General features: G+C 43.5%; 1 protein-coding gene across 7 annotated transcripts in view; it reads right to left on the bottom strand.

Annotated features, from left to right (window-relative positions):
- The window catches only part of PDZD2 (PDZ domain containing 2), a 377,353-nt gene that overhangs the window by 55,677 nt on the left and 297,846 nt on the right, over positions 1-23,830 (bottom strand). The window lies entirely within an intron of this gene.

Below are 23,830 nucleotides of genomic sequence, written 5' to 3'. Positions count from 1 at the left end.
AACTTCCGCCCCACCCTCTGTCCGCCTATAAAACCTTCCATTTTGTACAACTCTTCAGAGTGCCTTTCTCTTTTCTAGATGGGATGCTGCCCGAGACATGAATTGCTGAATAAAGCCAATTAGATCTTCAAATTTACTCAGCTGAATTTTGTTTTTTAACACTCCTGAGTACTGATTAAATATCTTCCAGAATCAAGCACCACCCAGGACACACAGAGGCATCTATGAAGTCAGCCCACATGTCTGTAAGTTGTATGTCTATATTATCAGACACCAAGAGGTTATGCAGAAAGGATGACCCCAAGGCCCCTTGGTCCTCCATCTGAGAAAAGCCCAACATGCTAAGAAGAGCCATGCTTATTAGAGAGGAGAAGGAGACTCATGTGCTTGAGAGTGGTTATGAAAATATCTGGAGTGGGGGGCTTCCCTGGTGGCGCAGTGGTTGAGAGTCAGCCTGCCGATGCAGGGGACACGGGTTCGTGCCCCGGTCTGGGAAGATCCCACATGCCGTGGAGCGGCTGGGCCCCTGAGCCATGGCCGCTGAGCCTGCGCGTCCGGAGCCTGTGCTCTGCAACGGGAGAGCCCACAACAGTGAGAGGCCCGCGTATCGGGGGGAAAAAAAAAAAAATCTGGGGGGTAAATTTACATGTAGAAAACTTAGGAGATACATCGAACAAATGAGCCTTCTCATTTGAAATTTTATTTTCCTTTGAGGTTCTGGAGAAAAAAAGTCATATTAATTAAAATAGGTATGATTCACACTAAGGAACATACATGTCCTTTAAAAAGACACAGATGATATCCTTTACCACTTAGCAGTCATTGGAAAGTCTTGTAATCATAATGTAAAGAAAAAAGAAACCCTGAATTTTAACAGATAATAAAAATTATACATTGTATATCAAATTCAGTTTATGAAAACGTATAAAGTAAGCAGTAAGAGTAATCTCCCAGGTAAGCCCCCTTTTTAAGAGGTAATTGTTTCTAGCTAACTCTTATATGTAATATAAAAGATCTGGAAGCTTCCCCCATCCCCCTCAAGTTCAAGTATCTTTTGGGATGAGAAAGAAGAAAAGAAAAATTCTGAGAAATGAGGAGATGTAGGCGAATTGAGGAAGAGGCATTGGGAAAACAAATTAATCTTGATATATAAAACAAAGATAAATTTGGTGAATTCCTATTACAACGTCCGGGATTGGCAGGTCTCCAGGTTTAAATTATGAAGTAAAGGCAAGAATGGAATCCTGAGGGTGATTTTAGAGATTCTCTAGAGGGACATCTTTCCCAACACCAAATTGGGGCATTAATTCATACACAGTACAAAAGAAGCCTCTTGGAGACATGCCAGGGATGCGGGGGGGGGGGGGCACAGAAGGAGACATGCAAATAGGAATAATCCAGAGAGAAGCCTCAGGGCCTCTCCTGTGCTTGGCTTAAAAACTTTATGGAAAGAATCTGTCTCCAGACCGTAAACAGCAATTGCTGGAGACGGAGTAAAATTCCTGGTTCTTCCCAGTTACACCGCCTGACCCAGGCTCCCAGAGAAAGGTATTCCTCAGTTTGCTAGTCATTACCTCCTCTGATGCCCATTACATGGGTGGCTTACTACACAGTGGTCAAGTCTCAGACAATCAGAAAGGCTGACTGAGAAGCTCACGTGCCAAGGGAGGAAAGCAACCCCAGCCCACCGTTCCTGGACCTGTGAGGTTTCCTCCTTCCACTCTGCGTCCCAGTTTTTCAGCACAGCCCCAGGTTTGCACACAGTCGGAGACATTCTGGAGATGACAGAAGCGCTCACAGAAGGAAAGTGGCCTGTCCGAGGCTTCCCAACTCCTACAGGCGAGGCTGCGACTCCACATTCAGTCTCTGGATCTCCACCTTCAGGTATTACCAGGCTATTTCCCACCTCCAACCTGAGATGCTTTTCAATTAACACTTTGGATGATCAATACTGTACTGTACAGTTCGTTCACCTCGATTTTTTTTCATTTAATTTGCACAGCAAATATGTCTCAAGGTAAATAATATTATCTCCACTTGACAGATGAGGAAATAAACTGAGACCCTAAAGTAACACCATTTTGTTTACAACACATACCCGGGATCTAGGATAGATTATATGTGAAGAGCGTACAAAATGAGCGGTGTAGAGTTTTACAAGAGCTTTACATGCTCTATGTCGAATCTGAAATCTTTATGACGCACACACGAATGCTGTAAGCTCTTTGATTTTTTGAATCTGGGGAGGTGGTTTAGAAGAAAGAACCACAGCCTTAAGAAACAATATTTTCTTTCTTTAAATCCTGAAATGCACCAAAGAATGACATGATTTGGTTTCTATGATCTATAAAATACCAAAAGATTATACCAAAGAAATCTTACGCTCAAGATGGTGTATGTTACATAACTACCGAAAGCCTGTAGCTAAAAGCTAAAATCAATCAGAATGAACCCAGAGGTATCTCAAAGCGTGGCAAAGGGCACACTGGTGAGCTTGAGGCAGAAGTGAAATCTTATTTCAGAATCTCCTGGCCACGTTAGCAAAAGGTTCTGAATTTAAATGGAACCATTTCCTCTTGTAACAAAAAACCAGTCTGTCATGGTTTTAGGTGGCTTGTAACTCAATGAACAGGAAGTAGGTTGCTTAGATATATTAGTTCCAGATTATTTCAGGAAGTAGCAACATATGAAGTGCAGTTTGATTACAATGAACCTCTCTTCAGTTTTATGACTATTGTCTGAAAATGTCCACACTGTAAGAAAGACCCTTTGCTGTACTTTTTTTTTTTTTTTTTCAGACATGCAGAACAAATCAAACTGCTCTGGAAATGATGTCATTTTAGTTGTTCTAAAATGAAATGTGCACAAAGTTCTCCTGGAAGGCCTTTGGTTCAGAGAAACAGTTGATATAATCTATTATTCATCAGCAATTTCCAATTCACGTGTCATTTAACAATGCCATTATATTAATGGAATCTAATATAATTTGCCAATTTCCAGGTTTAGAGCCTCTCTATTCGTACAGTTTCCCACACCTATAACCTATGAGATTCTCTCTCAGTGAAGAAGAATCTCTAGCTTCTGGTTTTCTAGCAAGGTGGTAGGGGAGTGTGGTTGAGAATCCTGGGCATAAATCCTGGTTGCACCATTTAGTAGCAATTTAGGCACGTTTGTCAACCTCTTGGAGCTCTAATGTTGTCGTCTGAAAAATAGGGCTTGAATTAAGAATTAAATGATATAGTCTTCTGATTAAAGATGGCAGATTTCCCTCTTGAAACCGCCCTAAAATGATGGGGAAGAGATTTCTTTTTTAAACGAAAGGTATAATCCCACAAAGAGAATAGAAGACAAGAGCAACAAAATTCTGGAAACCAGTAAGCAAATGCGAGGTCATAGATCTCACTTGGGAAAGCTGAATCCTAAACGGGAGTTGGAGAAAGCCCCAAAGCAACTCAATTTGCACACAGACCTCCCACAAAGGCCCAGGAGACAGAGGAGCTCTGGAAGTGGGAATGAAGGTAAGGCTGAAGCAGTGGTGTAAGAAATGGCCCAAAGAGTTGGAAGTGATGACGCAGGTTAAGAGTGGATCTGATTTTGAGGGAGATTCCAAGGAGTCAGGAGTGACCTAGACAAACTTTAGAGGATTCATAAAAGCCCAGGCTATGCACGTGGAATAGAGTATGGGCCTCTGTAATTCACCACTGCCCTGCTCCAAACAGAACCAGCCTCCAAAGGAGCCGCAGGACTGAGCTGGAATATCCGCACTCCTCCCTGCTCTCCCAGCCTTACTCCAGAGATGGACAATGGAGGCTCCCAGCTACACCAAAGGAGCCCATCAGCCAAAGAATACGGCAGAGTTGTTATCATCAGGCTGCCCTCAATTCAGAATAAAGGTATTTTAATTAGCAATTGTAGAAACCTCTGTCCCACGCTCCGTATGAACTACAAGCACAGGAAGTGTATAAAAAGTATAATGGCACAGAAACAGAAATATAGATCAATGGAACAGGATGGAAAGCCCAGAGATAAACCCACGCACATATGGTCACCTTATTTTTGATAAAGGAGGCAAGAATATACAATGGAGAAAAGACAGCCTCTTCAATAAGTGGTGCTGGGAAAACTGGACAGCTACATGTAAAAGAATGAAATTAGAACACTCCCTAACACCATACACAAAAATAAACTCAAAATGGATTAAAGACCTAAACGTAAGACCAGACACTATAAAACTCTTAGAGGAAAACATAGGCAGAACACTCTATGACATAAATCACAGCAAGATCCTTTTTGACCCACCTCCTAGAGAAATGGAAATAAAAACAAAAATAAACAAATGGGACCTAATGAAACTTCAAAGCTTTTGCACAGCAAAGGAAACAAGACGAAAAGACAATTATCAGAATGGGAGAAAATATTTGCAAATGAAGCAACTGACAAAGGATTAATCTCCAAAATTTACAAGCAGCTCATGCAGCTCAATAAAAAAAAAAACAAACAATCCAATTCAAAAATGGGCAGAAAACCTAAATAGACATTTCTCCAAAGAAGATATACAGATTGCCAACAAACACATGAAAGTATGCTCAAAATCACTAATCATTAGAGAAATGCAAATCAAAACTACAGTGAGATATCACCTCACACCGGTCAGAATGGCCATCCTCAAAAAATCTACAAACAATAAATGCTGGAGAGGGTGTGGAGAAAAGGGAACCCTCTTGCACTGTTGGTGGGAATGTAAATTGATACAGCCACTATGGAGAACAGTATGGAGATTCCTTAAAAAACTAAAAAATAGAACTACCATATGACCCAGCAATCCCACTACTGGGCATATACCCTGAGAAAACCATAATTCAAAAAGAGTCATGTACCACAAGGTTCACTGAAGCTCTATTTACAATAGCCAGGACATGGAAGCAACCTAAGTGTCCATCGACAGATGAATGGATAAAGAAGATGTGGCACATACATACAATGGAATATTACTCAGCCATAAAAAGAAACGAAATTGAGTTATTTATAGTGAGGTGGATGGACCTAGAGTCTGTCATACAGAGTGAAGTAAGTCAGAAAGAGAAAGACAAATACCATATGCCAACACATATATATGGAATCTAAAAATAAAACAAACCTAGGGGCAGGCCAGGAATAAAGACGCAGATGTAGAGAATGGACTTGAGGATATGGGGAGGGGGAAGGGTAAGCTGGGACGAAGTGAGAGAGTGGCATGGACATATATACACTACCAAATGTAAAATAGCTAGCTAGTGGGAAGCAGCCACATAGCATAGGGAGATCAGCTCGATGCTTTGTGACCACCTAGAGGGGTGGGATAGGGAGGGTGGGAGGGAGATGCAAGAGGGAGGGGACATGGGAATACATGTATATGTATAACTGATTCACTTTGTTATAAAGCAGAAACTAACACACCATTGTAAAGCAATTATACTCCAATAAAGGTGTTAAAAAAAAAGTATAATGAAGTTTACATGTACCATAGGTTGTCACATGTGTTGTACCCATAATATATTAACAGAGTATTGATGTCAGAGGCAGTTCTTCAACATTTTAAAGTGGCAATGATACTATTTATTTTTAAAGGGTTAAAATTCCCTTGTAATTATCTTATAGGGTTATTATGAGGATTAAATAAGAATGTGCTTGAGGGTACCAGTAGGGTACCTAATGTGTATCATGGGGGTATAGTGAAGGTTTAGCCGAAATAGAAAAAAAAAAACAACCCTCAAGCTTTCTCCCCACTAGATCTCAGGATGCCTCTAGCTTTGATGATTACATTGACTATGATTATACCACTCGACTGCAGAGATATACATTTCAACTTCATACCTACAGAAAGATAGCAGATTTAATTAATGAATAAAACAAAACAAATGGGCACCCAAAGAGAATATGCCACCTTCCTGAATTCAAGATGAGAAGAAAACTCCCTAAAATTACTGCAAACCTAACAGCTGAGAAGGCAATTTTAAAGGCATGTGCCTGGAGCACCTAGTTTTTAAAAATCAGCTTTGCCCAGGACACCAAAGGAGGATTTGAGAACACACTCTGGTCTTACCATCAGAATAGGAGCAATGGAAGAGAAAAAACATAAAGAGAACACGATGAACACGATGTTAGCTGAAGAAAGAAAGCTAAGTCCTTAGAAGAAAAGATGAGATCTTAGATGACAGACTGGACAGACATAAGGGGAGAGGAGATTGTGAGGTCAAGGGCAGCGCGGTGTATAAGGAAAAGAGATGTACCAGCTCCTGTACTACTACTCTGAAAATGGGCGTCACAAAAGTGGGAGACACTGGTTATTCCTCGTTTAGAGGGGGTGACTGGGACCTAAGGAAATCCAACTGAGGAAGGGAAGCAAAAGCACAGAGAACACAATGCAATGACTCCCCCATGGGGGGTCCCAGGCCCAGAAAACAATGAGAGATGTGATTTATAAACTGCAATGAAGAGTTTGAGCAAGGGGACTTGGAATGGCTGTACCAAGAGGGGTCTGAATGTCTGGACAGATTCAAAGGTGAGGGGTGAGGAAGACCAGGAAGAATAAAACAATTTCTGGGTAAATTTTAAAGGGACAAAGTTTTTTTTTTTTCCCCCCACAGCAGTGGCCTGGGAAATAAACGAAATTAGGACTATAAAAAAGCAAACAGGCATCCCAAAGGGGGGCCAGGCAGGATGGTAGTAAGCCAGAACTTGATGTTGGTCTGATGGGAGAATATTTCCTGGGTAGAATTAGCCAGCTCAGAGGTGGCGGTGGTCGAGACACACTAGAACAACAGATACTTTAGTAAACAGAAGGCTCACTGATTCTATCTCCTTCACGATGATGGGCCCCACGCAACAGAACCTATTTCTTTTCTTTTTGTTCTTTTTTTTTATATATACAACAGAATCTAGAAGAGTATTTTAGAAAAAATAAATCTGAGTCAGAAAGCAAAGGAGAAGTAAAAATGGCACACTGATTCAGCAAGCAGGGCCACGAAAGAAGAAAGGAGTCTTTCACAGAAAGAAGAAAGGTTAAACAGAAACGTAAGTGAGTCTTTCCCAAAGGAGGCAGATGTGAACCACTAGAGGCGGATCCAATTACTGCCCCCCACCCCCAAACATAGCAGAAAGCAGTGCTACTCGACCCCCGGAATATTCAAAACCTGAGGAAAAACAAATCTCGTGGAGCAGGTGGCAGAGGTATTAGCCTTTACCAGCTCATTAGGACAGAAGCTTCAGAACTCCTGACAGCAGGTTTGGTTCAGGAATCTGCAGAGGGTGTTTTCCAGATGAGTAAACTGGGGAGGAGAGATGCAGCTTCCTCCAGGCTAAGCACGTCTATGCCAAGAGGCAGTGGAGATGGAAAAGGAGGCCCAGGACTGAAAATGTCTGCTCTTGAGAACTGGAACCTCTGGCAGAGGTACAGTCCACACCCAACGCAGTACATCAGGGAGGCCTTCGCTTTCATCTCAAAGTATAAATGCAAATCAAGAGGCTTTTGAATAGAAATGAAAAGCACTTTAAGCAGGACCAGATTGATTTTCCTCCACCCAGACTGGGAGGTAGATTCTTGCCGCTGGGTTTAAATTCATGGTCATAGACTCCAAACAACTGCTATAGGCTGACTGGCATCTTTTTAAGAAAAGCCAAGAGTATTTTTTACCATCAGTCTTCTTTTACTTGCTATTACTGAGTCTGTGCTATAGCCTTGGGAGACCATTCTCCATGGGTCTCTCCCATTTCTGTGTAGCTTGTGAACAGGGGCATAGGCTGTTTCTACTCTGGATTTCTCTATCTCTTCAAGGATGTTGGATGAACAGCCTTGAACGTTAGAGACAGTGTCTCAGAAGGAAGGGCCTGGTTTGTTCACTGTCCAGTATAATCACGTCTCTTTCTGGAGCAAAGGGCCATCAAGTTTGCTTCTAGCCCATCATAAAAGATTCAGGTTGCCTACGTTCAGGGTTCCCAGCTGTGAAGCAAATCCACTGTGTATGCATCTATCTGAGGCCCTCTGCTTCACTTCCACAGGCTGGGGGGAGTGGGAATTATGCAAACAGGAAGCTCTAAACTGAGACCGAATTCTAAACTGGGATTAGAGAAAGCCGAAAGTTACTTGCTGTGCCATGAGTAATAAAGTCATTTGTCTCTGACTCAGGAATCTCATGTCTTCTACCAGCATCCATGAAACTGTAGTGTAAAAACCTCAGACTTTTTTCAGTTCTTGACGGGGTCTTTGGCAAAATTAAATAAGATCCTAGGAACAAAATTTTGCCTGGGACAACTGTCCAGGGGCTAGGAATTGGTTCCTTTTTTTTTTTAACATGTCAAGGGTGTGGGGCCAACGACTTGAGACCATTATGGGTCCATTTACTCTTTGTTCATTTACATTTCACTAAAAAGTAAAGCACACAAGAGACATGCCGTTGAACAAATTCAACTTTCTTGGAGCTGAAACAGCCATATTTGTTACAGTAGAAGACAGCCCAGTCTGCAGATGGAGAACAGGAACCATCTCCACCCAGCACCCAGCATCAAGTACGTCATTTTTCTAAGATGGAACAAAACAAGAAATCGGAATGATCAAAGGAGGCCATTAAGTACTTTGGTTTTTAACTCAAAAGGTCAAGGAAATTTAAGTTTGGATGTTAATTGTTTTAGATTTGAACATCTTTGGATTATGACTTGCAAAGGGATTTGAATGTGTTGGTATTTTAATTGTTTGAATATCATTATTATGTTGACATTTTACCTCATTGCAGAACCTCTGAAAAGCTGCACTGGACAATGTGGCTAGAAATAATTTTGGATGAGAAATAGCATAGGGATTGAGTTTTAGCTTCTGGCAAATTTTAGTCCTCTGGAGGTGGGGAGCAAACCATCATTACTCATGAGACAGGCCCCCTGGGTCCAAACTAAAACTCTAGTACTTAGAAATGTCCTATAACTGCTGTCCAAAGCATTTATGAGATCTCCTTGAACACACTGTGATTAACTCCTAAGCATCTGTCTTTCTCAGCTAACTCTTGAAGCCTTACAAAAAAACCATGCAAAGTATGGCTTTTATCTCCAACTATTTCCATTGAGTAAGAACATCTGATCCCAAGGAAAACTGCAGGAGGACTGGTTGCACCCAGCTCATGCCATGTTTTTACGGTTCCCAACACTTGAGAGAAAAAAAAAAATCTGCAGATGTGACAGAAGACATCCAAGCTCCAAATCCCTAGGAAGCCATGCTGGCGGCTCATTCCCCCGGTCAGTATGTACAGGACAGGGGAGGGTGGTGAATTCTCTATCATGCTTCAGTCACACTAAGCTTATTTTTAGGCTTCCAGAGGAAGCTCATTTTCCAAATCTCTGGGGCAAATGTTCGAGTGACCAAAGGAGAAGCAGATGGCCATCAGAGGCCAGCGCTGGGAATGAATAACCATTCAGAAAAAGGGAATGGGAACAGCAATAAATCAGCCTCAAGTAGCAAGAAGCCTGTGCGTTGACTGCAGAAATTCAAACACAAATCTCCTGCTACGCTAGACTCACTGCTTTCCAACAAAGAGACGAACTCAGCACTGAAGAAGAAAACAGTAAAACTGAAAAGTAAAACTCCCCTCCCCTCCCCGCCCCCCGCAGCATGCTCTGGTCCACACAGAGCGTCAGATGCAGCTGGGGGAGAAGCAGCAGCTGATGTCAACTGAGGTGCTCAGGCCGTTGCTTCGCCAATGAAATAATACTGTCCTTGTTCTATCTGAGCCCATTTCCCGTGTTCTCCCATTTATCATCCCCAAGCAATGTGAACAGGCTTAACACACTTTGTTGGTGATGACGTGGATGATTTTTAGGCATACAAATTAAGTAGATCCCTTGGTCTTTCAGAAAGGTGAGGCAAAGAAATCACCTTTAAGGGTACAGAAGTGTAATCAGTCATTGGCCCACATCTGCCCCTCCTGTGGTGCGTTTGTATGTGTCACCCTCCCAAGGAGAGGACAGTATCCTCAAGGGACTCTCAGTTCATCAAAAAGAACAGGAGATGCAGATGCAAGAAGGAGATGCCCTCCTTGGTATCAATTGGTATCAATTTCAAATCGGGCGAGGCAAGTCCAGACATTCTCTACAAAGCAAGAGAATGCTCACTGTCGCCGTGTTCCCATGACCTAGTGAGAAGACTGGGGTTTGGAATTCTTCTCTGGGGTTGTGGGCTGGCTAGTGAAGGCAGACCCTTGGGTCATTTCTCAGCAGGAGCCGGCTGTCTGCTCGCCTTGGACACATCTCTGGGAGCAGCAGGCCTGTGATATGCTTAGTCCTAAATTCTAGAAGGATAAAATGCAAGTTGTGTGTACACAGGTAGGAAAACCGCAAGACACACAAAATGTAGACGTGGGAGCACTATCAAAAAAGAAAAAGAAAGGCATGCAAAAGACCTAAGAAGTAAACAGGAAGATTGGCAGGAAAGAAAATAAGAGATGAACTATCTGAGGTGCCTTAATATAGCCTCTGAGTCAAATCCAATTCAGCAATAATGGTAAACAGGTCAGATTTTTCCAACACCTTTTTTCTATGCAAACATTTTAAGGAAGTTTTACATGATACAATGGCTTATTGTAACAGAAAAAGACTGTTTTAACTGGACATGCCACTTAGGCAGATTTTAGAGAAACAGTAACTGGTTATGTTGAGGACATTGTGGTGAAATTTTGGTCTGCTGCTAAGTTCCAGGCAGTACCCTAAGACCATCTGCTGCCTTTTGCAGCTCAACACAAGCTGTACTCTGAGTTCTTTTTTTTCCAAGAGTGGCGCTGAGTTCACGCTGATTTGCTGGTATATGTTTCTAAGGGCATGTACTTCTTGAAGAATTGGACTGGAAAGCTGAGATGTGCTCCGTGGAGCCCACAGGGGAAGTAGTAATAGGGGAGGTGGTCCCAGGCTCACACATGATCTCCCACAGCAGGGGTCGGAAAACTGCTGCCTGGGGGCCACATCTGGCCCCAGACCTGTCATTGTAAAGTTTTACTGGAACACAGTCATGCCCATCAGTTTGCTTATTGCCTATGACTGCTTTTGCACTGCAAAGGCAGAGGTGAATGGTTGCAACGGGGACTGTTTGGCCAGCAAAGCCTGAAATATTTATGAGCTGGCTTTTACAACTGCTGACCTCTCATCTACAGGAATAACTCATACCCGAGCTCTATCCATTGCCCCACCTCCATCCCTATCCAAAATCATTGGGAACAAGCTGAAGAATTTTAAGAAACATAACTTTATGAGTTGAAGGGAAAGTACTGACAAGTAGAGACATTTTAAGGAAGCTACTGCTGGAGACAAGGCTTACTGTTCTACCACAGTATTTCCTCTAAAAACATCTGTGTCATCCAGGCTTTTGTGATTTCATCTTTGTTTCATTTAAAAATGATCCTGATAAGAAACTAATTTGAAGGCTTCCCTGGTGGCGCAGTGGTTAAGAATCCACCTGCCAGTGCAGGGGACATGTATTCGATCCCTGGTCCAGGAAGATCCCACATGCCACGGAGCAACTAAGCCCGTGTACCACAACTACTGAGCCTGCGCTCTAGAGTCCGCGAGCCGCAACTACTGAGCCCGTGTGCCTAGAGCCCGTGCTCTGCAACAAGAGAAGCCACCGCAATGAGAAGCCTGCGCACCGCAACGAAGAGTAGCCCCCACTCGCCGCAACTAGGGAAAGCCCGTGTACAGCAGCGAAGACCCAATGCAGACAAAAATAAATAAATTAATGAAAAAAATGCACATACTTTGCTAAGTGTCATAGGGTTATTGGCCACCATTTGACCTGGTTTAATCGCATTGCTTTGTTAGCAAACATACAGCTTAGAAGAGATGGAAAGGGTTTTGTGTGTGTTTTGGTCTTTGTTGTTGGTGGTGGTGGTGGCGGTGGTGGGAGAAGGGGAGAAAATGGCTTGGAGAAGAAGAAAGGAGAGGTTTCTGGGGAGGATGCAACCTCTTAGGGGAGAGGGGAGAGAATGGGTGCCTCAGTGGGGGGTTTAGAACAGTATGAGGATACTGGGCTCCAGGAAACCTGGGGAGAGAGGGTCCAACAAGTAAGGAGGAGCAAATGACAAGAGGCCGGAGGGTTCAAAGGTAAACAAAATCCCACTCAAAATTCTGCTTAGGATCAGTCCTGCCTTCAGAAAAAAAATGGGGGTTGGGGGAGAAGGAAACTTACTCCTTGGTGGTAACCAAGGAGCCCTGCTTGCAGAACCCAGTTCTCCAGGCAGCCGGCTGGCCCTGCTCCCTTTCTCCATTGACCCGTCAGACTGCTTCCTGCCTTTCCACCCTCTGGGCCCCTCTCCTTCGGTCCAGGCTCTGCTGACTTCTCCGTGGAGCTATAGCAAACACCTCCACCTCCATCTGCCTTTCTTCAGCCCAGCTCTTCCTCTACCTTACTGCTTGAGGAACCTTAAAACAAAAACTCTGACCCTGTAACTCAACTTTAAAATCATCAGTGAGTATATAGCTTGTAAAATAAGTCATAGTTTTTTAGTGTGGAACTAAAAGCATGGGCTGGACATTTGCACTTAATTGACTATTTGTTGTTTCTTGAACAAGCCTTAAAATTTTCTATTTGTGGACCACTGTACGTGTTATTTTTCCACTCCAGGGTGTCACCCACTCCTGTGGGTGTTCCTGTAGAAATCCTATGGAATAGTCAAACATCACCCCATCTACTGAGCCCTGTCTGATCCCGATGGAATGAGACACCCCTCCTCTAGGTCAATATAGCATATGGCTCCTAAAGATTTATTATACGGAAGAGGTGAATATAAAAAGTATAGAAATAACTATCATTCATTATGGAATAGAACAAATCCTGTAACAGAGGAAGACTGACTGCTACCTCTTCGAAGCCCCCAAAGCACTGGGCATGGCGCTCAGCATGTAGATGGCTGTGTCAAAGCTGGCTACGGTCCAGTGTTGGCCAGTACTACGGTTTGGTTGTGGACACCTGCAAGGCCACATTATCAGCTTCTGAGATTGTGTCCGGTGCCAGTGGGATGATTGTTAGGAGGGAGTAGAAATGTCCTCTTTGGGGGCTGAAGATGGGGTGTGCAGTGCCATGCAGGCTACCTATTTGCCACCATTAGCTTAAAAGAGAATTCTACAAATATTTATTAAGTAAATATGTTCGTTTCTAGGGGAAATAAATTTGAATATCAGCTTTACCAACAAATTTTTGAAAACATCTACTCCTTTATAAATCAGGAGGTGTCTTTCTGATTTTTAAGTTTTTTTTTTTGCGGTACGCGGGCCTCTCACTGTTGTGGCCTCTCCCACAGGCTCCGGACGAGCAGGCTCAGTGGCCATGGCTCACGGGTCCAGCCGCTCCGCGGCATGTGGGATCCTCCCGGACTGGGGCAAGAACCGGTGTCCCCTGCATCGGCAGGCGGACACTCAACCACTGCGCCACCAGGGAAGCCCTAAGTTTTTTTTTTTTATACATCTTTATTGGAGTATAATTGCTTTACAATGTTGTGTTAGTTTCTGCTGTAAAACAACATGAATCAGCTATATGTATATGTGTATCCCCATATCCCCTCCCTCTTAGGCCTCCCTCCCACCATCCCTATCCCACCCCTCTAGGTGGTCACAAAGCACCGAGCTGATCTCCCTGTGCTTTGCAGCAGCTTCCCACTAGCTATTTTACATTTGGTAGTGTATATATGTCAGTGCTACTCTTTCACTACCTCCCAGCCTCCCCCCCCACCTCCGTGTCCTCAAATCCCTTCTCTACGTCTGCTTCTTTATTCCTGCTCTGCCAGTAGGTCCATCAGTACCATTTTTCTAGATTCCATATGTATTCATTAGCATACGGTATTTGTTTTTCTCTTTCTGACTTACTTCACTCTGTACGACAGACTCTAGGTTCTAAAATGTGAGAAACAGACAAATGGAATTGGCAATGAGAGAAAGCAGAGATGACAGAAAGCCGGAGGGATTAGAAAAGTCTCTGAGGAATGAGGGGCTTCAGAACTTCGAGAGTCAGGAATAGAAGGAAGGATATCCCAAGTTAAGAAGTAAGGGGAAGAACCAGAAGGGAGAGGCATGGATTTCTTTTTTCTGCAAACATTATTCACTGAGCTACATCAGTACTTATGTAAAAAGCTAGGCAAGCAAACACAGTTGCAGTAGCGGGTGGGTGAGGAGAATTCTATTCATTGTAAATGCCTCCACTTCTTTAAGAAATTTCTGCCCTGGATTCCAGAGGGGAACTTCTGATCTCTCATATTCTGCTGTGTTTTTATTTCCAGGCTCTGTACTACCATGTTGCATACAATGTGGTGAAAAAGCAAAAAAAAAAAAAAAACAACCAAAAAACAAACCAAAACCCCTTCAAATCTTCCACTTCTCATGAAGTCTTCAAGTCAGGTGTGCTTTTTTCTAGCATCCATTGCCTATTTGTCTAATTCACCTATGCACTGTCAAAGTGATTTTCCTAAAAAAACACCAAAACCCCAGCGCGATAACTGGAATTGAAACTAAGTGGAGATATCCTGTTTCTCTTAAGAGAGTGAGACTGTGTATCAGCACCATCTCCATGTAAAGTCTCCAAAGACATATACATCTCAAGGATTTCTGTTACCTTAAAGGCTTAGCAAAGCTCATAAATGAATAAGATATATTCATTTATAATATATAAGATATATTCATTTATACTTATAAGTCCCATAATCCTGTTTTTTCCCCCGTGTGGTTGCCATCATTGTGTCTATTTCAGTTCCATTTCTGCACTGCCACCTTCCTTCAATCTTAATATACTCTACTTCACATTTCGATGGGCAGACCACAGACTTCAACTCCCAGTGGACGTATACAACTAAATTAATAAGGATGATATTTATAAGAGAAAAATTCATAACAAGGGGCAGGGCTAAAAGGCATCTTATAATACTGTAATGGAATATCCAAAGATTGGAACCAACTTACTTGACGTGATAAAGTCACTTCATGACCACTACGGTGTCCGTTTCATCCAAGTTAATGTGGAGGCAAAGAAACTTTATTACGTGCCCTGATAGTCCATATTTTATTTCCACTGAAATGTGAAGGAATTTTTCAAATCCAAAAATGATAATAAAGTTGACTGTATACTAAGGGAATTTCTTTAAACTGTATTTCCTACGGCTCCATGCTGTGATGTCAACCATTATAGATCGTGTAGCCATCAGGCACTCCCAACACAGATTCATGATGTATAACTCTATGCTACTGTACTAATGTACACATATACTATAAAACACAAAACGATCTGAAATGAGATAAAAATCTATACAAGTTCTAATACTTTCTGCCCACACTGCAAGGGGACTATCTGACTCCGTCCCAACCCTGCCCTGGGGTGTGCTCACCCTACTGAGACCATGGCGCTGTGAGGCTGTAACTTACAATATTTGCTTTCCTATGCAAATCACTTGAGCTGTTGACTTCCTTGAGAACTGCAAACTGCTCGGATGAAAATGCAGCACAAAGCCAGGTAATGAGTTGGAACAGGCCCCAGAAAAATGTGCCAGGGGAATAAGCCTAATTCAAACTTCAGCAGTTTTCTGGGCAATGCATCCAGGCCAAATAATTATTCTTACCTTATTTCCCCCCCCACCTATTTAAATAATCACTTCATCTCCTTAAGTATGAAACCAAATCAAACAAAAAACCACCCCCGAGTTTAAATCTTATTTTCTTAGACTAACGATCCTTGCAGACTTGTCTGTCTTATCTCGCTCTGACAGTTCCACATAACGCAATGAGCTTCACGCAGCCTCTTTTTTTTTTTTTGCTGTACATGGCCCTCTCACTGTTGTGGCCTCTCCCGTCGCAGAGCACAGGCTCCGGACGTGCAGGCTCAGTGGCCATGGCTCACGGGCCCAGCCGCTCCGCTGCATGTGGGATCTTCCCGGACCGGGGCACGAACCCGTGTCCCCTGCATCGGCAGGCGGACTCTCAACCACTGCGCCACCCGGGGAGCCCCAACACGCAGCCTCTTTGACGTGGCCTGAGTTACCTAAAGAGTTGCTTAAGGAACATCTAAATGCATTGAGATCTACTTGGGGAAGTCTAGGATGCTGAGGGGAAGGAGAGGGTACTTCACAGCTAGGGACAGTGGCGAGAAGAGTATGCAACCCGTGGGAATTATGGATCAGTACGAGTTCCTGCCTGCTTTGGGCTGTCGGTGGGAATAATACAGCTTCTGCAATAACCACACCAGTCCATATACCAGGAACTGATGTCTGCGAAGGCCATGACAGCCAAGGTGTGCAAGCAAGTCTGTGTTCACAAAGGATGCAGGACGGGCTCGGGGGTCTGTGCTTCCAAGTTTCCCACGAGCAGCACAACCACCATAGCTTCTCTCCCTGCGTCCCAGACTGCAGGAAGGAGGAAGGTAGTTGGGGGCCGAAAAGCTCCTCTCATCTCAAAGCCATGCACAGATTGGTCCCTGGGCTTCATCCAGCTCCCAGCCAGGAGACTCTTAGGGACCCTGCCACTTTGGGTCACGTCTGGAAGTTGCCCTGTGGCTAACAAAGGTGTGTGGTCGAATTGGCTGCTTTCTACAGTGGCCACCATCTTTCAAAGGTCTGCTTTTTAAAAAGCATCAGAATCACCTGGGAAGCTTCTGAAACTAGACCCCACTCAGATCTGCCAAACAGGCCTTCCAGCGTGGCACCTGGGGATCAGATGATCAGCCTAAACCGTACCCTCCCTGTGCATTTTAACATACACGAGAGTAGGGAGCTACCTGCGTACATTCATGCGTCTGCTACACACAGCTCTTCCCCTCACGTGTTTGAGATGCGTTCATCTTTTCCTTCCAGGCCCTTCTGCTTTCCCCTCGCTGCTGCCTTGGCTATAACATGACTTATCCAGGGGAACAAGTTTGCTCTCAGCAGAGCTCAGCGATCTTCTCTCTCACCAAGGATTTCTAGCCTATAAAACAGCAAGTATAGAGCAGCCAACCCCCAAGGTTCCTGGTGGCCCTGACCCTGTATATGACTATGTACCAGAACCTGCATCTTGAGACTGGAGGTTCCATGCTGTCTTCCCTGGGGCCTTTTTGGCTAGTCTTTTCACTGACATTCCACCTCCTACTTCACCAACTCCCTGGGGATAGTCAATCCTTTGTTGTGGTTGATTTGTTAAAAGTTCCCTTTTCTAAGTTCCCTTTCTAGCTGCTAGCAGCTCTGGAAGCTTAACCAAACAGAGAATAGGAAATCTACTCATTTCTTAATGAGGTGGTTCCACTGATGTCCTATTTTAAGGGAAGGGATGCTGTTCTCCCAGTGCTATACTTGGGAAAATGATCTTATATACACTGATATTTGTATACCAGATGGAAACTCCCAAAAGGGAGAGGCAGATACAAACCACGAATGCCCACTATGTGCCATGCCCATTTGAAATTCGTGGTGTGCAGGGCAAGGCGGGCAAGTCAATGGAAGGTAACTAAGCCTTATGATGAGGGGCATGCAGGAGCATTAAGGAGTGAGAGAGGGCACATCAACCGTCCAGCTTTCTGCCCACCTGTCCAACCATCCATAATACATATTGAGAGCCAACTGTGAGCAAACCTGACAGGAGCCCTGCCCCCGTGGGTCCTCTACTCATGGGGAAGATGATGGTAAGCAAGCAGTCATATGTATAAATATGTCTTTACAGTCTGTGTTAAGGGTCATGAAGGAAAATACAGTATGTATTACAGGCATGAAGGATATGTGTGTCCAGGAAGACTTCCTGGAGGAGGTGAGTCCTAAAGTTAGATAAGTAGAAAGTGGAAGCCCAAGGAGAAGGAAAGACTTCCTGACCCACGAGCAGATGGAAGACGTCTCTAAGCAGTGGCTGCCACTACCCTGTGCTCAGAGGGACCCTGAGATGCAGCAGCAGAGCCCACCTGTGCCCATATGGGCAGCCTGTCTTAACACCCTCCCCTCGAGGCTTTAGTAAAGAACATTTGCTCCCCTTACAAAAAGCTCGGGGAGTCCTGAGCCAGTGTCTCTCTGCATTAATAGTTTTACTCTGTGAAGACCTGATTTTTCAGTCAGACACTGGGACCTTCCTGTTTTAACAGTAATCGCAAGTTTACACTCTTGGTGCTCTCTGTTCCTTGCATTAGCCTCTAAGTTCGATTCACCAGAAAAATCTAGCTCAGGCCCCAAACAACAGACAATCCCACACTCTGACTTCACCAGCAATGGCACCCTCAGACACGTCACTGCAAGCCCTCAGTGCCCAGGCTCTTTACCACGTATTCAATCCAAATAAAACACAAGAGAGCCTCTCCTTTCTCTCCGCATATAGATGGACATCTACCCCCAGAATGCTGCCTTTTCCAAAAGACTGTGATTCGGGTTCCCACACCTCAGGGTTAAGCCATCAACAAACGAAGAATCAAACACCAACATCAGACTTACGGAATCATAAGATCCAGTTTGGCTTTTCTTTTCTCCTTTTGAGAGGTGAAGTCCTTTATTCCTTCTTAAACCCTAATAACCCCAAAGTTCTCCAAGATTTTCCAAACCAGTGATTCCAAAAATGTTAGAACTGATTCCCTTGATGCCAAAGGAAGCCGGATACAGGTCTGCTGATTGATGTGCTAAACAAAATCTTCCCAGCTGAGCTTCGACAATTGCAGATTTGGCAACAACAATCATTACTTCCATTTTTGTTCTGTTTTTGTTAGATATATAAAAAGGGAAAGACAGGTTCCTCATCACTCAAGAGGTATCACCCATTCCACATCCTGTTATATTAAAACTCTTCTTCCTCTCTTCATTTTAAAAAGAGCCACTCCCTCACAAGGCCAGATATTTTTTTTTCCTTAAAAACCTCATTTGAAAAAAGATGAACTAGATACAAACTATTATATGTAGGATGGATAAACAACAAGGTCCTACTGTATAGCACAGGGAACTGTCAATATCCTGTGATAAACCATAATGGAAAAGAATATGAAAAAAAATGCATAGCTGAGTCACTTTGCTGTGCAGCAGAAATTAACACAACACTGTAAATCAACTATACTTCAATAAAATTAATTTAAAAATAAATGAACTATAATTATCTACACTTGAGAAAGGATACTCACTTTTTTCAATAGCTACTAATAATGCATGTGGCACTCATTTTATTGGAGGGCTCTAAAGTTCTCAAATGTTAGCCTTAGTCCAAATCACCGGGAAGGCTTATTAAAAAAATTTTTTTAGATGCCACCTCGGAGTTTCTGATTTAGCAGGTCTGGGGTGGGACCTGAGGATTTTTATTTCTAACAAATTTCCAGGTGATTCTGATGCTGCTGGTCTGGGGAACTTTGAGAACCACTGTTCTACAGATAGATTTATGATTGAGAAATACGTACTGAGTATGTATTGAATACAAGGTACTTCATTGGATACTGGGGGTCCAACGAGGTATACCTGACTTCAAAAGTTTATAAATGTAAGTATTTTCTTTCTTCTCCCAAAAAAGATATGTAGCAACAAATAAATAGAAAACAGCAGATGCTAAATGCCAGGTGAGCAGTGATTAGTAGATTTGGGAGAGCGCCAGGGAGGGCTGTGTGTGCACACATGCACGGTGTGTGTGTGTGTGTGTGTGTGTCTGTGTGTTTAGGGCTGCCAGGAGCATATACAAGAGGAAAGGCAGCTCAGGCAGGCTGGAGCCAACGGCTCCACGTTAAGGAGTTGTGATTGTAACTTCAGTGTGATTGAGACCCACTGAAGGACTTTCAACGAAGTGACATGGTCAGATTCTCACTTAAAAATTGTCACTGCAGAGCAGAAGACAAAGTGGAGAAGAAAGCCTTGAGAAAGAATGGCCAATCGGGCGGATGGGGACCACAGTCGGTATGGGGGAGGGGACTAGACTCAGCTATTTCTGAGACCAGGCTGGCAGTCTTGGAGATGGGGATGTCTGTGGAAGGTGGAGGGAGGGCCCCCCTCCTCCCTCTGAAGCCAGACCCCCCTGAGATGGCTGACAATCACGCACATGCCTGTGGGATTTCCCCGACCCATCCTTGTTCCCTTTTTCTTGCCTCTGCCCCTCACACTTGATGTTCACCACATGGTTCTATTCTAAGCATGGCCCGAGCTCTTCGAAAGGAAAACCTCGTGGCTGTTTCCTGTAGCCGTGGAAAGATAACTCACAGGGTGCTCATGGCAGATCCTGAGCGTCTGTATTGCTTTTGCTCCACCTAAGCGCTTGGAGCGTCCACGACTTACAGGTGCAAGAAGAGTCCAAGTCAGAGCGGAACTCGGCTGCAGGTTGAATCATTATCATCTGGGAAGTAAAAGGCTTTGTGACTTAGCTGATTAAAATAGTACCAGGTTTCTTTCGTTCAAGTGGTTTGATAGTGTTTAAAAATTATAAAACAAAGAGTCTTGGATTGTAAACACAGAACTGAAACACTTCTTTTTCTCAGTAGTTCAGCACCTCTGGAAGACCCAGCAGGGCAGACCCTGAGCAGATTGTGAAGGTGGGAAAATGTCGTGTGCCCACTTCCTGGCCCTGCAGGGCTCTGGCTCACACCCGGGTCGTCTGGCTTGAAACCAGAGCTCAAGAGAATGGCTGAGAGATGGTGGGCGTTCAGGCAAGGGTGACGAGCCAGGGAAGAAGCCCGGGGTCCCCTCCTCCGTGATGCTTTGTGAGGGGGGTGCAGTGGAAGGTGAAGTGGGGCCAGGTGGTGTCCGGGGCACACAGAAGGCAGAACTAACTGTCAAAGCAGGATGAGTGCTGGTTTCTCCACCGACGATAGCGGGTTTGGGATCTGCGTACGAGAGCTGGGGGTGACGGGACGGAGAAACCCAAAAGTACGGCCCTGAAGCGTGTGTACTCGTGGGGGACGATTGCTCGGAGTCATTTGTTTCTCCTTAAAGGCAACCTAAAATTTCCCAAATAAAGTGTGTGATGATGGAATGCACTGAAATTCCTTTGGCAAAATTGGGATAATAAGCATACACAACAATATGTGATTAACTGGCAAACTTTTTAAAGATAATGTTATTGGTGATGATGGGACCCGGGCACTGCTGGAAGTGTAAATTAGTAAATAAGCACTTCTACTGCTACAAGCTATCTAAGCAAATAAGAAAATGAAAAACGTGCACAGAGCTACATGGACAAACATGCTCTGTACAGAATTCTTTATAATTTTTAAAATTAAATATACGTGTGACTGATGTAAATGGAATTTCTGGTAGAAAATTAGTAAAATAAATTACGGCATATCCATGTTATAAAATATTAGCCATTACAAATCATGTTTCAGAAGACCCTCTAATGACACGGGGAAATGTTCAGGATCATATCATTAAGACCAGAGCAAGTTCCACAAGTATGTTAATATAAGGTCAATTAAAAAAATATATATATGTGCTTAAGAAAAAAAAATCAAGTAGAAAGGCATAGCAAAATGTTAAAGACGGCTATCTTTGAACAGGAGGATTGTGGGTGATTTGTATTGTCTTTTGCAGGTTTTTTGGGGTCAAACAACGCATTTATATAGTGGAAACATTACTTTTGGAACCAGAACAACTCATTTAACTTATAATTTAAATTATAATACATTTATAAAAAACGTGATAAATTTATAAAAGTATAGTAAGTTTAAATTTAAATAAAAACATGTAACACATTTAATAAATGTAATGGCCCATTTATTAGAGCAGTATTTAGTGTAAAAAAATTCCTAGACAAATAATTCCTTAGATTTTTTTGCAAGAGATTATGAATTATGAGATTAAAAAATATATGCAGACTATAACCTCTCTACAGACTACTGTGCCACATTACTGGCTCTGGGCTTTCTCAGAGGAGGTGCAGGTATGTTGCAGAGTTTTCCTCTCTTTAAATCCAGAGCTTACTTAACTCTCCATTGAAAACTGGCTGAGCTGGGCAGGGCACAGCTGACGAGCAGTGGGATCTGTTCAGCAGGGGCGAGCTCTCCAGACTGTGGGCATGTGAGGGGAGAAGTTGTGGGCTGGAGCCGGGCTGGAGAGCCATGTCTGGTTAGAAAGGTGGGAATAGCGGAGTCAGGCTGGAGTTGAGAGGTCTGCTGGCTGGACTGCCACACACTCCATTACCCTTCTGTACAGAGGGTGACTGCTGTACCAACAGAGAACGGCAAGGGCAGGGGAGGTCCCAGGGAGGAAGGGTGGGTAGACGCAGAAAGATCGTGGCCTTAAAGGATGGGTGGACAATAGTGGGAGAAGAGACACATGATGATCAGCCTGTTCGAGGCTTATCCAGGGAACGTCTCTGCAGGTCATTCCTATAGGGGCTGGAACGTGGCTATTGCCCCATCAGCCCTCTGAGGCTGCCATGATACAGTCAGCTACGAGCCAGGGGTGTAACTGTAATGTTTATGGTGGATAAATCTAGTTAGATTTTGTTGTCATTTTTTCATTAGTTTTCAATGAATGCTTGTCCTGTTGTCTGCTTCTAAATTTATTTAGTTATTTATAACTCAGCACTAGATGTACTGGCTACATTCTAGGGATTCACTGGGAACTCAAGGCAGTCATCGCATTCCTACATCTCATGGAGTTCACAGTTGGACGAGAGAAACAGATTTTAATCAAATAATCACAAATCTAAATGTAACAAGCAGTTCAGGGGAAGCCATATGGTCTTGGTATGAGAGCTAAGAGATTTAATATAGATTGGATATATTCTGGAAGTTTCTCTGAGGAAGTAACACTAAAGGATCCAAAAGATGAAATGGAGACACAGACAGAGAGATCAAACATATGGACACCAAGGGGGAAGGGTGGGGTGGGATGAATTGGGAGATTGGGATTGACATATATACACTATTGATACTATGCATAAAATAGATGACTAATGAGAACCTACCATGTAGCACAGGGAACTCTACTCAACACTCTGTGGTGACTTAAATGGGAAGGAAATCCAATAAAAGAGGGGCTATATGTATACGTATAGCTGATTCACTTTGCTGCACAGCAGAAACTAACACAACACTGTAAAGCCACTCTACTGCAGTAAAAATTTTAAAAAAACCCCAAAACCCAAAGTGAATTGGAGTCAGTCAGGCAAAGAGGATTCCAGAGAGACAGAACAGCATGTGCAAAGGTCCTACGGCAGATAAATGTACGGTCATCATGAAGGACTGCAGGACGGGCAGTGAGCTTGGTGTGAGGTGAGGCCCAAGAAGTGGGCAGAGGTCAGTCAGGGAGACAGTGGAGGTCATGACCATTAGTGTGGTTTCTATCCTTACCAAAAGTAAAATTAAGGGAAAAAGTAAGGAAAAAGTGGCTACTGAATGGTGTCATAATACAGAGGCGGGAATAATCACACAGCTGTCTCTAAACTGTTTACTTTAACCCCATCCGTTCAGCTCTGATCGACTTGCTTTATAGGTTAGTCTTCTGAGAAAGCTTTCCTTTGAGGGAAAAGCTGTTGGAACCGTTTTTGAAATCAACAATGGGCCTGTACAAGACCTCTGGGAAAATTACAAAAAGTACCACTTCTTCAAGATGTTTTCCTTCTTTTACTGGAAAATTGTCTTAACGTACTGATTTTGTTCGAGCAAAACTCTTTACTGCCATCTTCCAGAAAACTGTCCTCATAAACATAAAAGCCTATGAAGTTCACGATGTAAATGGTGCTCCCTTAGATGTGGCACCTTTGTGCAGTCCACAATCTGCACCACCATACTCAGTGGCCCTGGAACTCCCGTGATCATAAAGAAAGGGGAAAAGTAGCTTTTTCTTCCTTAAATTCAAATAGCATATCATGTAAATGGGAAAAGAGATTTTTTTTTTTGTTGTCTCCTAAGGCAGAGGTCCCCAAACTT

Source organism: Stenella coeruleoalba (assembly GCF_951394435.1).
Source record: "Stenella coeruleoalba genome assembly, chromosome: 3".
Classification (NCBI taxonomy): domain Eukaryota; kingdom Metazoa; phylum Chordata; class Mammalia; order Artiodactyla; family Delphinidae; genus Stenella; species Stenella coeruleoalba.
The sequence above is the reverse complement of the archived record's forward strand: the minus strand, read 5'-3'. Positions and strand labels throughout refer to the sequence as shown.